Genomic DNA, 17,782 nt, shown 5'->3' with positions numbered 1-17,782 from the left:
GTTGTCGATCAATTCAGCCCTGGAAAGATTGTGCAAGGCTCAAGGGGAATTTTTTTCAGCCTAGTCTGTACTTGTTAAAGGAGAGACTGCTTCTACAGGGATGGGATACACTTAAATAGAAAGGGTGCAAGAATGTTTGCTGATGCTATCGAGGCAGTGTTAGGTGGGTCGGAAAACTGCTAGATTGGGGGATACAAGGACTAATAGATTAACAGTAGCCACTGGCAGAGGAGAAAGTGATTCTTGCACTGCTTCTATTGGAATGAGCAGCAGCCTGGAAAATAAGATGCAGGAGAAAGTGATTCTTGCACTGCTTCTATTGGAATGAGCAGCAGCCTGGAAAATAAGATGCAGGATATTTCAGAGACTGCTGGGAATCATGGGGGTACAAGTAAACACATGGGTTGTGTTAGGGTGGCTAAGAGGAAGAGCAGGTGCATGTATACTTGCGTGTACACCAATGCTAGGAGTTTAGTAAATAAATTTGATGAATTTGAGGTATTGCTCAAAACATCAAAGGCAGATATTGTTGGGATTTCAGAAACGTGGTGTCACACAGATATAAGGAATGCAGAACTGGAATTTGGGGAATACAATGTCTACAGAAAGGATAGACAGGATAGGAACGGAGGAGGGGTTATGCTATTAGTAAAGAAATACATAAAATCGAAGGAAGTGAAGCTAGTCGACATCGCTGGACAGTGCAGTGTCGAGTCAGTTTGGTGTGACATAAGCATTGGGAGATCAAAATTGAGAGTAGGAGTGTGCTATAGGCCTAATGACTCTGATGAGTATAATAAGAAACTATACAGGGAAATAGAGTGGGCCAGTAAATCAGAGAGTCTTATAATGGGAGATTTTAATTTCCCAGATACTGACTGGAATTTTGGGGATGGTCACTCGCACACTAGCAAGGCTTTTGTGGATTTATTGGATGATTGTTTTCTTCATCAGCATGTTCGGGAGGCAACTAGAGGGAGTAATACTCTTGATTTGATTATCAATAGTGATTCTTCATGCATTAAGAATCAGCAGATAAATGAACCACTAGGTGGCAGTGATCACAGTGTGCTGAAGTGGGATTTACTCAAAGAGGTAACTACCATTAGGGGTAAAGGGAAGGGTTATTGCTTCCGTAAAGGCGACTACGATGGACTGAGACAGTAGTTAAATTCCATACAATGGGGCCAACTGATGATGTTACCAACAGCAAATTCAAAATGGGAAGCATTCCAAGAACTGAATGGGTGATTTCAATTTGCCTCTAATTGATTGGAGTAAATGGGAAGGAAACTCGACATGGGGAACAAAATTTTTAAATCAACTAGATGACTGTTATTTGTATCAACATGTCAGGGAAAGTACTAGAGAAAAGAATATCCTAGACCTCATCATCACACATGAATCAGATGACGTAACAGGGCTCACAGTAGAGGAACCAGTAGCAGGAAGTGATCACGGAGTTCTACGGTGGATGATGACGAGAGAGGTAGCAGAAGTAAAAGGCAAAGGAATGGGTTTTAATTTCAGAAAAGGAAATTACGATGCCTTAAGGTACTACATGGCCTCTATTAACTGGGTAGATATCGCGCAGAGAATGAATACAATTGAACTGTGGTACGCTTTTAAAACATTAATCACAGATGCCTTGAATGCGTATATACCATTAAAAAAATACTCCACAAGAAGGGTTCCAAGTTGGATGAATAGTGAAGTTGCCGCATTACTTGAGCAGAAAAAGGTGGCATGGAAAGGTCACAGAGTAATAAAAAGTACTGAAGCCTATAATAGCTACAAGGTGATGTGTAATAGAGCCACAGAAAAGGTTCGACAGGCAAAGGCAATTTATGAGAAATCACTAGCAAACAGAGCAAAGAGGGGGATACTCCACAAGAAGGGTTCCAAGTTGGATGAATAGTTTGTTTGTTTGTTTGTTATTTGGTTTTTAGGAGCATTAGCAACTAAGGCCATATTGCTCCGGGAGATGCGGTGGTCATTTCCTGACCTTTCCGCATCTTCCGTATTTGGTGGTGACGGGCTCGAACCCCGGTCTAATCAAGAAGCGTGTGCTACGCACCGCTGCTCCTTCCCACCTGGCTACGGAGGCGCCCAGGATGAATAGTGAAGTTGCCGCATTACTTGAGCAGAAAAAGGTGGCATGGAAAGGTCACAGAGTAATAAAAAGTACTGAAGCCTATAACAGCTACAAGGTGATGTGTAATAGAGCCACAGAAAAGGTTCGACAGGCAAAGGCAATTTATGAGAAATCACTAGCAAACAGAGCAAAGAGGGGGGATAAAGAATTCTGCACATATATAAAGGCCAAGAAGAGCAGGACAAACCAGATCGGACCTTTACGTAAGGGAAAGGGGATAGTAATAAATACACCAGCTGCCGTTGCAGATGAACTCAACAGTTATTTTGCATCGATATTCACAAATGAAAAGCCTTTTGTGGCAATGGGAAATTGTGGGAGCGAAGTTCAAAAATATGTAATTAATGATATTGAAATTTCGCAAGATTATTTAATGAAAAAACTTTCGAGCCTACAGACCAGTAAGGCTCCTGGAGTTGATGGAATATACCCTATAATCTTAAGAGGCGGCAAGCAAGTGTGTTGAACCATTGAGGCTAATTATGCGAGCATCACTAGACTCTGGGGAGATTCCCTTGGATTGGAAAAGTGCAACTGTATCTCCCATACATAAGGGTGGCTCTAAAAGTGAAGTTGGAAATTATCGACCTGTCAGTCTGACTTCAGTAGTAGGGAAAATCATGGAGGCAATGATCAAGGGCGGAATTCAGGATCATTTGGATCGAATTGAAATTCTCAAGGATACAAAGCATGGTTTTGTAAAGGGAAAATCATGTTTAACAAATCTGGTTCGCTATTTCGAAAGGGTCACTCACGAGCTGGATTTAGGGAATAATTTCGACATTGTTTATTTAGATTTCAGCAAAGCTTTTGACTCAGTCCCACATGGGCGGTTGCTTTATAAGCTGGAACAGGTTGGAATCACTGGGAAAATCCTTAGATGGATAGAAGGATGGCTTCAGGGCAGGAGGCAGAGGGTTGTGATAAATGGCTATTCCTCACATTGGGTTGATGTAAGAAGTGGGGTTCCCCAAGGATCAGTATTAGGACCACTGTTGTTTTTAATTTTCATAAACGACATCGACGAAGGGATAGAGAGCGTGATGTCTAAATTTGCAGATGACGTTAAAATTGGTAGAGTAGTTAATGATCACTGTCAAGCTGAGTTTCTTCAGAGAGACCTAGATAGACTTCAGGAATGGTCAGAAAAATGGCAGCTGTGCTTTAATCCAACAAAGTAAGGTATTACACCTGGAAAACAGTAATCCCAAAAAAACCTATTCACTTGGTGGAGTTCAACTAAACCCAGTACTGGAGGAAAGGGACTTGGGTGTTACGATACGGTCAGACATGAAATTCTCTGAGCATTGTAAACAGATTGCAAGGAAGGCCCATGGTGTCCTGTCGATGATCTATCGAACTTTTGCAAGTAGAGATAGGGACGTGATAATCCCATTATTTAAGGCTTATGTTAGACCACACTTGGAATACTGTGTTCAAGTATGGAGACCGCACCTAAAGAAAGACATCGAGCTTCTTGAAAGGGTGCAAAGAAGGGTAACTCGCCTGGTGCGATCGGCAAAAGGGCGTCCTTATGAAGAAAGACTTCGAATATGTGGGTTGCAGAGTTTGGAAACTAGACACCTTGGAGGAGATTTGATTGAGGTGTTTAAGGCTCTGAGAGGCATCAGTAAAATGAATGAGGACGAAATTTTCAAGATTATAAATTATGCTAGAACTAGGGGACATAAATTCAAGTTACGGGGGGAAATGTTTAGATTGGACTGCAGGAAGTTTTATTTTAGCCAGCGAGTTATAAATTACTGGAATAAGTTGCCTTCATGGGTGGTAGAGGCCGACAGTTTGGGAAATTCAAAGGTCATCTGGATAGTACTTTCGGGTAAGGATGATAGGTTTAATTTCCTTTTTATTTATTTTTTATTTTATTTTTTAATTATTATTATTTAGTTATTTATTTTATTTATTTTTTGTTTTTATCATTGTTTTGTTCGGATTTTTTTTTTTTTTTGGCTGGTGCAGCATAAGCCATAGGCTTTCTTGCACCATGCGGCCGTTACTAATACTAATACTAATACTAACTTATCTTGGAAGCTACACAAGCTTTGCTTACCAACTAAGAAATATTGTTCAAGGTTTAGGCCTAAATGGATGTCAGATGAACTAATGAGACATATGGCAGAGAAGAAAAATGCACGGGATACATAGAAATTAACACGTGACACAGAGGCCTATGATAGATACAAGTTGATCTGTAACCAAGTTACAAAGGAGGTTAGGCAGGCGAAGGCAGCTAACGAGATATCTTTGCCAAGGGATGCAAAGAAAAACAGCAAAGAGTTCTTTACTTATGTAAACTCTAGAATTAGATAGTATGAATCAGAGCTGTACTGCTCAATATGTTCTACGTTGATAATAATATTAGTAAAATAATAAGAGGAGTTTACCTCAATATAGTGCGTTGAATACTTCCGTATGATACCCTCCAGAAATTAAAACGGAAAAACGAAAATATCGACAACTTACCGGTACATTAGAGTAAAATATAAATAATTAAATAAACAATTTAACACAATTCAAATCAATTTAAAACAATTAAAATCAAATTAACGCAATTAAAAGAATCTAAAGAGAATATTCAAAACGATTTTCCTTCCTGAAGCTGACAAAGCTTTTCGACCGTATGTCGTGATCACAGGAATGAAAATTACCGAATCAGGTGTAACCTGAACTTAAATTGGGATTATTTGTCTTCCCGCATGCGCGTAAAGGTCCACGCATCAGAGATCAAATATGGCCGCCGAGAAATTTGATTTTTTATTGTTTTAAATTGATTTGAATTGTGTTAAATTTTTTATTTAATTATTTATATTTTACTCTAATGTACCGGTAAATTGTCGATTTTTTCATTTTTTCCGTTTTAATTTCTGGAGGGTATCATACGGAAGTGTTCTACGCACTATATTGAGGTAAACTCCTCTTATTATTTTACTAGTAAACTCTAGAAGGAAGGGGATGAATCAGATTGCTTCACTTGATATCGATGGGTCAACTGTTGATGATCCTGCTCAGGTAGCTAACAAACTAAATGAATATTTTGCATCGACATTCACACATGAGGAGTTATTCAGCGAGGGGTATGCCAGAGGTGTATTCAACTCTGGCAGTAAGCTAGAGAATCTTGTAATCTCTGAGAGTAAAGTGGAAGAGAAATTGTTGAAGATAAACACAATAAAGGCACCTGGGGTGGATGGAATCTATCCAGTTATATTAAAGGAGGCAGCAAAGGAAGTAAGCAAACCCTTAGCCATAATTATGAGAGCTTCCTTGGACTGAGCGGAGGTACCCATGGACTGGAGATGTGCGAATGTGACCCCAATTCACAAAGGAGGATCAAAGGCTGACACAAGTAATTATAGACCTGTGAGTTTAACTTCTGTTCCAGGAAAATTAATGGAGGCACTGGTTAAAGAAGCACTGCAGGATCATCTAGACAAGACTTCAGTTATAGCTCGGACACAGCATGGTTTTGTTAAGGGGAAGTCTTGCCTGACCAATTTGATTGGATGCAGTCACAAAGGAACTGGATGCAGGGAATAACTGATATTATATACTTGGATCTTAGAAAGGTTTTTAATACTGTTGCACATGGAAGACTGCTGCCCAAATTGGAGCAGTGTGGCATTGGAGGCAAATTGCTGTTATGAATAAAGGGGTGGTTGAGGGGGAGAAGACAGAAAGTGGTAATCAATGGACACTGCTCATCGTGGACTAATGTTATTAGTAGAGTCCCTCAGGGTTCAGTATTGGGTCCATTATTGTTTTCTGTATTTATAAATGATATTGATGATGGTATATCAAGCTTAATGTCCAAGTTTGCAGACGATACGAAGGTTGGCAGGGTTGTCAAGGACACTACTGACGCTATGCTGCTGCAACAGGAAATGTTGAGCAGATGGGCTGAGAGGTGGCAAATGAAGTTTAACATTGACAAATGTAAACTACATATGGGAAACAGTAACCCCAGAGCAACGTATCAACTCTGTGATACTACACTGACAGTGGTTGAGAATGAAAAAAGACCTGGGGGTGGTTGTGCAAGCAGATATGAAGTTCTCTGAGCAGTGCAGACGGTCTGCAAGAGTAGCTCATGGTGTATTGTCAATGTGATATAGGAATTTTTCTAACAGGGATAAGTAGGTGATTATTCCCTTGTATAAGGCAATGGTCAAACCACACCTAGAGTACTGTAAACAGGCCTGGAGGCCTCATTTCAAGAAGGATGTAAAGCTGCTGGAACGAGTACAGAGAAGGGCAACAAGAGTAGTGAATGGAACAAAGGGGGTGCTCTTACGAAGAAAGGCTTGAGTTTTGCAAATTACAGTGTCTGGAGACTAGGCACCAGCGAGGTGATCTGATAGAGGTGTATAAAACCTTGAATGGTTTGAGCATGCTCAATGCTGATGGGATTCTCCCTCTTGCTCAGAATAATCATCTGAGAGGGCATAAATTCAAATTGAGGAAAGACAGATGTAGGATAGACGTGCGAAAATTTGCCTTTAGCCAGCGGGTGGTTGGTTGGTGGAACAGACTTCCATCCCTTGTCGTGGAAGTTGATAGCCTAAATAAGTTTAAGGCTCAGCTGGACAGGTATTTCGAACGAAAAGAGGGGTGAAGTGGAAGTGGTTATTTATTTTATTTTTTTATTATTTTTTTTATTTTATTTTATTTTATTTTTTTTTTTTGGCTAATGCTGCATAAGCTTGCTTTCTTGCATCAAATGCCTCTACTAATGCTAATGCTAATAATGTGATTTATTTTAAAAAATGATGGGAATATGAAAATTGTAAACAATTTAAAAACATTAAAAAGTAAAGAACCCTGAAATAAAATATTTTCGGCACTTACATTCTGTGTTGGGATACAATTTTGGGGTTCGTTCTGTGGTTCCCCAAAGGGAATTGACGACGTAGCAGTTCATGTGAGAGATGAGAGCATTTACAGGAAGATAATAGTAGGATCTGTAATTAATCGAATTTAATGAAGTAATGGAAATGATAATCATATACCTTTTTTTTTAATTAAAAATCTAATTTAAAAAAAAATTTAATTCCTTTATGGAGAAAGGGCGAGTTGTTGCTTTGTTGTTTCTACTGAACTTCAATTAAGGCCTTCGCGAATAGCAGAGTGGTTATAATTACTGCCTTTCACACACCGTTGAGGAAAAGGTCACATTTTGAATCTCGTCGATGCGAGGGAGTTTTAGGTTTTTGGGATTTTTCGCTCATCAAACCGATCGAAAATTGCGCTCAGCTACGTACAGAATATACTGATACCTCATCGCCTTAGTTGCTTTGGCGCTTAACTTCAGTTAAATATAAAGGGTATTTTAAAATGTGTTAACATTAGGGAAACTGAAATTACAAGTAATTCTGTTTTCTTGTTTTTATTAATAGTTTATTAATAAAAAGCAAACTGTTTATTGTTGCTCATAACTGAATTTATCCATTAATATGGGTGAGTACATGTCAAGAAAAGATTTTGTTTTGCAGGTTTGTCTTAGAATACGCACTGAGACAACTGAGGTCGTAAATGTCAGTGTACGTATTATGCGTGCAAAACAGGACGATCAATCATGAGGAATCCTCCATGTCGGTATAGTAATTTTGCCCCTTTCATTCCATCATAGAGTTGCTGCCTTTCAAAATCTTTGACTCTTAAGATGATGTGGGGGGAAAGGGATAGTGGAAGCAACCATGGATATCTTTCATCTAAATATGCATTTTTTAAATTACCTTGCAACTTTTTTAAAAAATATTAGTTAAATATTAAATATTGTTAAAATATTTATTAGGAAAAAACTGGTATACGAACTTTGTGATACTAAGTTTTTTTTTTTTTTTTTTTTGCGCAGATTTCTAATTTTTAATTTAAGGACTTATTATTACCGTGGTTTAAACACTATGTTACTTTTTTTTTTTTTTTTTTTTTGAGTAAGGAAACGCTTTTTTAAATATCTAAAAAATTAGTGGGGCACGAAATCTCTCTCTCCCTCTAATATATGCATGCATGCATCCCAAACCAAAGTCAATACAAACATAAAACTTAAATAAACTTAATACTTTATTTTCGTTGCATTTCTTATTTCTGTTTAAAAAAAAAACCTTCATAATCATAACTGGTTTACTAAATAACTACTTATCTATTTCCGTTTCGTTTCCGCAATACTTTTCGAAAAGTGGCGTTATTGTATCTCATATGGATCCAATAACGCCGGTTGGCACTTTTCGATATCGTTATTTTTTACAATTTTTTGCAAATACTTTTCTTTCATTTTGTCTTAAATAAAATAAAAGAGAAGCCTTTCTCTAAATAAACAGAACTTGCTAACTTTAACATTAAAAATACATTCCATTTGAAAGAATCTATTAAATAAAAGTAGTGGCGTTATTGAATCTTATTACTCTAAAATAATGGTATGTGAAATTGCATTCGTTCTCTTGATACACTCAATTAACCCTCCTATTGTGTTGGGGTCGATATAACCCGGTAGCCTTCTTTTAATGCCCATAAATCCTATATTTATTTAAATATTTTGTTGCCGCTCTATGACTTTTACTAATTTACTCTAATAACGGTGCCTAGATTGACAAAAAAATTTTACAGCTAGTTTTTTTTTATAAATGTAATTGTTACACTTATTGTGCTCGGGTCAATATGACCCGACGATCGGTTTTGTTAAAATTTAAGGAATGAAAAGAGAATTATTATCATAAATGATCATATTTTATTAGTTTTGTTTTATTTTCATAGAAATAACTTATATTACCACGTTTCTTGAACAAGTTTCAACATGGGTGTTATGTGCACACGGTGAACGACAAGTTGATGCCTGTTGACACTGTTGGTGCCTTCTAGCATATATATCTGCCAGTGTGCACTTGCGTGTCAGTTTCTTGGTAAACTTCAAGCTTGCTACTCTAAGAGACAACAGTAGGAAGAAATTGTTGAAGGTGTTGTAAGAGATAAGATCTTATAAGTTAATTTAAATGACGATAGCTCGGTTGTCTTTTGCAAACTAAGAGATTAATTAGAAAAAAACCCGTCAGATATAGTGATACTGAAAGATGAAAAAATGTTACAAATTTAATAAAACAAGGATAGTGGGTTTTTCGCAAGGTGAGATTAAATCAGGGGAAAATTTAATGAAGGGATGGGGTAAGCGTGAGAATAACTAGTAGAAGACGGATAAACTGGCAGCTCCCAATATACACGAAAACAAACAGGGACAGCAGGAATAGGTAGCGGGGGGCATTTGTGAATAGGCGTGAAAGGGGTTGCTCAGGAGCAAACAATAGGACGGGAGACCGGATTAGTCGAAGCACTTCCTTTGATCAGTTACACCGTCAGACTGAACAGGAAGTAGGTGCACGTGAAATGTTCGGTTTCAAATTAAGACTGGCGCCTGGCTGTCTGCGATGGAAGGTTTCGTATTCTTTACAAGGCAAAGTGCGAGATGGAAATGATTGTTTGTGGAGGTGGCCGGTCCACATCAAAGGGGCATACGGCCTGGGAAGAAAGTAAAGATATTCAAAAAGGAAGTTGGATCGCGCGCTAAAGGGACAGCATGGGAAAATGATATTAGTGAATGAAACGGAATGTAAATTTAAATAGGAAGGGGAGGATTGGTTGAAGTTCCGAACGGAGACGGACCAGTAAAAAGGGGGGGGGGGGGTATGGAGTTCAGGGGAACAAAAAGAGAGAGCGCAGGATAGAAAGAGTCCTCTCTCAAAAAACAAGAAAGATTTTGGGGGGAGGGAAAGTCTCGGGGGAGAAAAATAAAGTAAGTCGGGCAGTGTGTAGAAATGTAGGGAGTGATAGAAAAGGGCCTAGACTGCAATGAAAAAAATAGTTAATGGTAGGAATAACGAGAAGGGCAAGGATGATAAGGAAAAGGAGTTATGAAAGACAGTAAGTGTGCCAGGAAGGGTAACAATCTCTCTTGGAGCAAGATGCATCAGAATGATCTTTAGTAAAGGAGGAGTTGCGCATTCAAACAGGAGAAAGGACGCCAGACCAATGCAGCCTAGAGTTCCGGAAATTTATCTGAAGCAGATTCAGGAGAAAGCAGATGAAGGAGAGCCATAGAAGATAGCCTAAGATGGAAGCCTGAAACCTCCCTGGAAAGGAAAGAAAAAGGATAGAAGTAGGTGAGCGATATATGAAGTACTCTAAGATAGCAAGAAGGACTTTTAGTGAAATAGTATAATAATTAACCAAAAGGGGGTAGTGCTAGAAAGTAAAGAGAAAGAAACTTTATCTCTGAAATAGAAATACTAATAGAGTTTATTATGTTAAAAGGGGTTAGTGTATAATGGAAGGGAAACTAAGGAATGAATAGTAGATGCGATTGATATAACAGATATAATGCGTTAGGAAGGGTAGCAAACTTACTAAGAAAGATTCTGAATATGTTTTAAAGTTATAGACAAGTAAGTTGTATGAGAAACTCTGGATGTAAGGTTTTATTGATGAAGAGTGTTGGTTTATCTGAAAGGCTAATGACAAGCAGAGACTTTAGGAAAGTTAAGACTGGTCTACAAGCATATTGTAACAGTGGTGAGAACACAGAGCATAATGATGAAAGTAGTATATTTGATTGTTAATATAAGAAACGGAATTGTATCCAGGAGTAATGAAATAAGTATAGTGAATGTATAAGTATTGAGAGTTAGTTAGAGCAAGAAGAATGAATTAGGTGTTTTCATATAATGGCAAACTCAGATTATCTAGTGAATGGAAATGTAATTAGAATGATTATGCAAGGTATCTCTGAGTCGTCTTTGTATATTAGGAATGCATGTTTTCTTTTATTCAATTGTATATGATATTGTATATGTGTATGTAATAAATTCCATGTTTTGTTTCACTTGAGTATTGTTAGTCTAATCAACACACGCCTTGCTTGCCTAGTTAAGAGCTTGCTCTCCTGCAATCAGGCGAGAGAGTCCTGGTCTCTGATTAAGGGGAATCAATGGAAATTACTCTCAAGAGCTTGAGAATCTTCTGTGATATTTGCAGAGCATTTGCAGAGTCAGGTGGCAAAGAGTGGGGTCTTGTAGGTGTGAGGGCACCTAAGAAAACCTGAGTTAAATGTATAAGAAGACAAAGAAAGATAATAATAATAATAATAATAATAATAATAAAAGGTTAAAAGAAAGGAAACAAAATCCCCCCCCCACAGTGTGTACTAAGAGATCGCTGACGGACAGTGAAATTGAGAATCTTTTGTATGCTTCTGATGGTAATGATAGTACTTCTGAAGTAGAGGGCCATTTGTCTGAAGCAGAGGTGCATAGTGAATCAGATGATGAAGAAGTAGAATCTATGATTTCAGACGAAGCTGTTGTGGCTAATTACGTAAACTCAAAAAATGGCAATATAGTGTGGAACTGCAACACACCTAATCAACAAGGAAGATTTTCGTCAGAAAATATTATTACGTTGATTCTGGACCAACAAGGTACGCTACGTCTAGAATATATGATATAAAATCCTCCTACTGCTTATTTTTTTATGCCAAAAATTGTAAACTTAATTTTGAAGAAGTCAAATTTAGAAGGAAAAAGAATTTATGGTGACCAGATGCAAGACTAACAGTAGTTGAATTATAAGCATATTTCGGCCTACTGCTTTTAGCTGGAGTGTATAAATCTCATGGGGTTGCAACCTCCAGCCTATGGGATGGAATGTAGGCCGCCCTATATTCACGGCAACGATTCCATGTAATTTCTCGAATAATTTGCTTTGACAATAAAAGAACTCGATCACAACGTCGCCAGAATGATAAATTGGCTGCCATATGGGACTTATGGGATGAATGGGTCGCAATTCTACCTACCTATGCTAACGAAAATGTAACAGTAGATGAGCAACTGGTACCTTTCAGAGGCCGCTGCCCATTTAGGCAGTATATAGCCAATAAGCCAGCCAAATATGGAATCAAGATTTGGACTTTATGCGATTCTGTAAATGCTTATGCTTATGCATATAACATGCAAGTATACTTCGGGAAAAAAGATGAACCTCCAGAAAAAGGCCAAGGGAAAAGAGTTGTGTTAGACCTTACTTATGGTCTAAAGGACAAAACGTAACGTGTGATAATTTTTTTACATCTTACGAACTAGGGAAGATGCTATTGAAAAGAAATATTACCATGCTTGGCATTAGTTGAAAAAACAAGCCTGAACTGCAAACTGAATTGATTTGCAATAGGATGGAAGTCCTTTCTTCAAAGTTCTACTTCAGCAATAACACAACGGTAGTTTCTTATATTTCGAAACGGAATAAAAATGTGACACTCGTGGGCACCTTCCATCACGATTCCGGTGTGTGTGATAAAGATCATAAAAAGCCGTTTATGATTTTAGATTACAATAAAACCAAAGGTGCTGTAGATACTTTAGACAAGTTGGTTATAACATACACATGCAGACGACAAACTAAAAGATGGCCAATGTCTATCTTTTATAATATCATGGATATTTCTGCTTACAATGGCTATGTTCTGTGGTGCGAAGTAAATAACCTGGAATGCTGGCAAACTTATAAAACGTCGACTGTTCCTTGAAGAACTGGATAATTCCTTGATCGCTCCATTACTGCAAGAAAGAAAACACCTTCCTCGAAGTATTCCTCCTGCTGAAATAGTTAGAAGGGCACGATCATCAACCAGCACTGCCAAAGCAAGGGAACAGCCAACCACAAATAAGCGTAAAAGATGTAATTTTTGTCTCTCTTCATAGGACAACAAAACCAATTTACTATGTTGTAATTGTTCAAAATACATATGTAAAGCTCATGTATATTACTACTGACAAGACTGTAAAAAACTAACTGTATGATATAACTACTATGTTTTTCAGATGTACGTAACAATTGTTTATCCATTACTGCGGTTCATAAACAAACTTTTGGTCAATAAATACTACATATATTCTCATTTCTTTTATTATTTGGTAAACACATTACTGCCATAAAACGACACCCATAGATGCTTGGGTCACATTGACCCGAACACAATAAGTGTAACCAAAATGCGAACACAATAGGAAGGTTAATGTGATTAGAAGGATAAAACACAAGAACTATCTAAGGGGGATGCTAATTGGAATAATCTTGAGACTCAAGATTATCATAGAAACATGTTCTTATCCGTAAGGCTGAAAAATTTTCCTGTTTTTTTTTTTTTTTTTATGCCCAATCCAAAAAAGAAAAATCTCGAATCTGTCCTTGTTTTCCCATGCTATTTCGTTTCCATCCAAAAAAAAAAAAAAAACCATGGAAGTATATGTATATGGACGGTCTTTCAGCAGCGCTGCCAGGGTAAAAAATGGCAGTACTCATATTTTATACTCAACAGCTAATTAGAGAAGCGAAAAATTTAAATCAAAATGCAGAGCAGAAAAGTAGTAATATGTGCAAGCTGCTAAAGTTTCAAGTTTTAAAAGAACTCACCCTATTATTATTGTTAATAAATAATACAGGGATTACTTTGATCTTTTTATAGGAAGGCTTCTTATCCGACTCTCAAATCACCGTCGAGGCCCCAACCCAACTCCAAAACTATCAACCGTGACGCAACCATCAGTATAGTAAAACATTGTCAAATTTACTCATTGTGGAAAGAACAATTAAATAAGAAATATATGTATTTCTTATTTAATTGTTCTTTCCACAATGAGTAAATTTGACAATGTTTTACTATACTGATGGTTGCGTCACGGTTGATAGTTTTGGAGTTGGGTTGGGGCCTCGACTGTGATTCCGGGTTGATAAATCGGTGTCGTAGCTATCGTTATGGAACACATTAAAATGTAGTTCATTACATTTATGTATTTTAATTAATTTACGTGATGGACTAGGAGAGTTGGATAAGAAGCCTTCCATAAAGAGATCAAGGTAATCCCTGTATTATTCACTAAAAGTAACAAAGAATATAGGAGATATTGAGCAGATAATAGCTCATATTATATTATATTATATTATATTATATTATATTATATTATATTGTGTATAAATGTGCTAATTAATAAAGGCATTAATGTGTTAAAAAAGAGCAAACTAGTTAAAAATTAAATAAAAAGAATTTGGAATAAATGTTGAAGCTGACATACCCACATGGGCGCGATCCACCTACGCCTTCTATACGGCATTTACGAATTAGAATATCTGGCTGAGCACCCAGTTCTCGTAACAGCTCCTGTGGCCATGTTTGTACTTTATGATATAAAGATATATTCAAATACTGAAAATAAAAATTAATTAATATAGTGTATATTATTTAAAAGCCAACTAAGCACATCGTTTATGAATGCAATTGCTTGTTTGACAAGCCAACTCATGCTCAGAATTAAATTCATTTCTCGGTCACTCTGATCTCCTTCACATTCACAGTTCGAATCGGAAAGGTAACAACTGAAATTCCGGAACTGCATGAAAATAAGGTTAAATATATATTTGTACAAAGAGTTTATCAAACACATGCAAGTATTTTAAATAGGTTTTCGCTGGTTCTAATGTGCCGTCGCTAACATTAATTACTAATGTGCTCGAATTTCTAATCGACAACATGCAGACCTTAGCACTTCGGAAAACCCTTTTCGTGCATTTCGTTTAACCAGAACATTTTAAACTCAATTTTAAAAAGTCAATTTAATAACAAGAACAGCGCTCCAAATTCCATTTGCCTTCTGCCAAATTTCAACGCTGCTTATATATTATTACATTAAGTATTAATGTAATAATACTTAATAATAATAACACCAATATTAAGTATTAATATTGGTGTTAGGCATATGGCATAAAGAAAAACAGGCTTTTTACCCCACTAGCCAATAAAAAAAAAAAGAAAAAAAAAAAAAGCTTCAACTACCTATGAAAGCAACTTATTTCCTGTAGCGAGATATTAACGCGCGCTGGTGCGTTAATATCTTGAGTGACTGAGGTTCAAGCCCATGACTGCTAAATATGGTGGCGCATCCGTAGCCAGGTGGGCAGGAGCAGCAGTGCGTAGTACACGCTTCTTGATTAGACGAGGGTTCGAGCCCGTGACCACCAAACACGGAGGATGCGGAAAGGTCAGGGAATGACCACCGCATATCCTCGGAGCGATATGGCCTTAGTTGCTAATGCTCCTAAAAACCAAAAAAAATAACCTAAATATGGTGCTGTTTCTTGTATTCTGTCTATCTTGTGAACTCCTCTGACCGTTTGGTAGTCCGGAGTATAAACAGAAAATTTATTTATTAACAACTATCTCGCTACAGGAAATCTCCTCTCCCGCCATTTTCAATTTATGCTCCCTGGTTCTAGCGTAATTTAATCCTTCGGGGATGCGATTTCATAGTGATAACGAAATGCACTTTTCCCATTTCTGTAGAAATCTGTCAGGGTCTGAAATTTTTTTTCCACGGCCGATATTGAATTTTCACCCAGCCAAATGATAAGTTTTGGAAATAAAAACCTTCGATTTAATCATCAATTTTTACCCTACATTGGTCTCCCGGGGTAAATTTGTACCCGTTACCTATGTGATTCCAATGGTGCAGCTTAGTGCGGGCCCAATTTTACCTATAATTACTCAAATTGCCTATACTTCAACGAAGAAGCCTAATACAGTGGATATACAGATTCAAGGCACTCTGATACCGAAAGTGGTTTTGCACAAATATCTAGGCGTAATCTTTGACAAGAATTTCTCCTTTTTACTGCCACTATGCACATGTGAAAAAAAATCCGAGAAACAAATGGTTGATAAACCAAGAAACAATTACAATACGCAACGTAGTAATCTTCACGAAACGTGAAGAGGTGTAGAAATATGATCAAAAGCCTTAAAAGTCACATACAGAAAATTTCTCCCCCTTGAATACTGGCTCTTCAGATGGGCTGAACCGCAAATGGAATTTTCATTCACAATACTCACCAAATGTATCGGAACCTCAAATTTGCATCAATTGATAAAAGCAAATGATCTCCAATTCCACAAATTCATGGGAGGATGTCAGTTCCATTCGAATGGATAGACAACATATCAAGATTTAATACATCAATGACACACTCCTTTATTCCTCTGAAAGAAGATCAGGATTTTGATATTCTTGGAAAAGTTCGGCTAACTAGTCAGATGGTCATCACCGCTATTACTCCATCCCTGCCAATGGAACAATGGGCCCTGATGGTGTCCCTCATTTCATGGTGAGGGCTCTAAGTCCATACATTATAAATCCCCTTGTCAGCATCTACACTGCTATCCTCAAGAAAAGCATATTTCCTGTTATGTGGACAGAATATACTATCAGACCTGTTCTCAAGGCTCAGTCTCCCACACATGTCGAGCAGCTACGGCCAATAGTAACGGTTTCTATACTTCTAAAGGTACTCGAAAAACACTCCTTCTTCGAACTCTCACAACCCACATACTTCGCCAGCCTCCACCACAAATACATTATGCAGCAAAGAATCAATCCACGATCACTAATCGGCTGGCTACAACCATCCTATCTATCTCTGAGGCAAATGCTGAACTAGCCATAACCTATCTGGATATCAGTTCTGCCTTTGATTCTATCAACATCCAAAGACGACTTCATCCCCTCGAGCATTATTTTAATATCAAGTGTGACATAATAAAATTCCTCATGAGCAGAAAGAGTGCTACACCTGGAGTTTGGTCAAGAAACATTATCTAGACATATAACAGCAGGGTCCCTCAGGCGGTGTGCTGTCAGGATTACTGTTCATTGTTATGTTGCTACCAATCCTTAAAGAAAAGCCTAAGTTAAGGAAAGCCAAACTTCATACGCTGTGCTGATAATATCAAGCTATTGACAAGCATTCAGACACATGATTCTAAAATTATAACCAAGCTAATTTTCAACAATTCAATAGCTCACATTCAATAATCTCCTTGCCCTTATCTCAGCAAGAATGCAGAAGTTGAAATGGATGCAAAGCAACATCTGTTACATGTTGATGCCCTTTGCATAAACAAAGTGCTACATAAACACCATCATTTAATCCTCCATTCTTTATGGGATGGGGCTGTGGGGTTCTGCCGCCCCTACTCTCTGCAATGTTTCCACAGGAATTCTGGCTGCTTAGATTGACTGCCTACAAGCACCTGGTCTGCGCTAGTCATAGCACCATCCATCTCGCAGCTACCATCGGCATTTCCTGACTACCAACATGAATAATATCACGCCAACAGCTACTGTTAAGCTTCTTGGTGGTAAGACTGACGTTCCCGATCTGTGGCATAAGAGATTCTCCGTCCCTGTGTCACAATAAACACTGACTGCATATCACAGTCAGTTTTATCCCAACTCAAATGATCTTTGATTTCGTCAGATTCTCCAAAGAGCCAAGGTATCGAAAAAGAATCCTCAACGAAACTCATCCATGAACTGGTGGCACTGATGATTTCATCACTCTTAAATTCTGCCATTGCCAAAGTTTATACATCAAATTTCAGTTGTTGACGAGATTTACAAAGTCACTGAACTATACGAAAGGTTATCTAAAGATGCCACTAAACGTTGCCTTCAAATACACTGGTCTGTAAAACTTAAGGACCAACACTATTTCTAAAGGTTCAAAACCACAAAA

This window comes from Mastigoproctus giganteus, chromosome 9 (assembly GCF_048544385.1).
Source record: "Mastigoproctus giganteus isolate SK-2022 chromosome 9, ASM4854438v1, whole genome shotgun sequence".
Lineage (NCBI taxonomy): Eukaryota > Metazoa > Arthropoda > Arachnida > Uropygi > Thelyphonidae > Mastigoproctus > Mastigoproctus giganteus.
The sequence above is the reverse complement of the archived record's forward strand: the minus strand, read 5'-3'. Positions refer to the sequence as shown.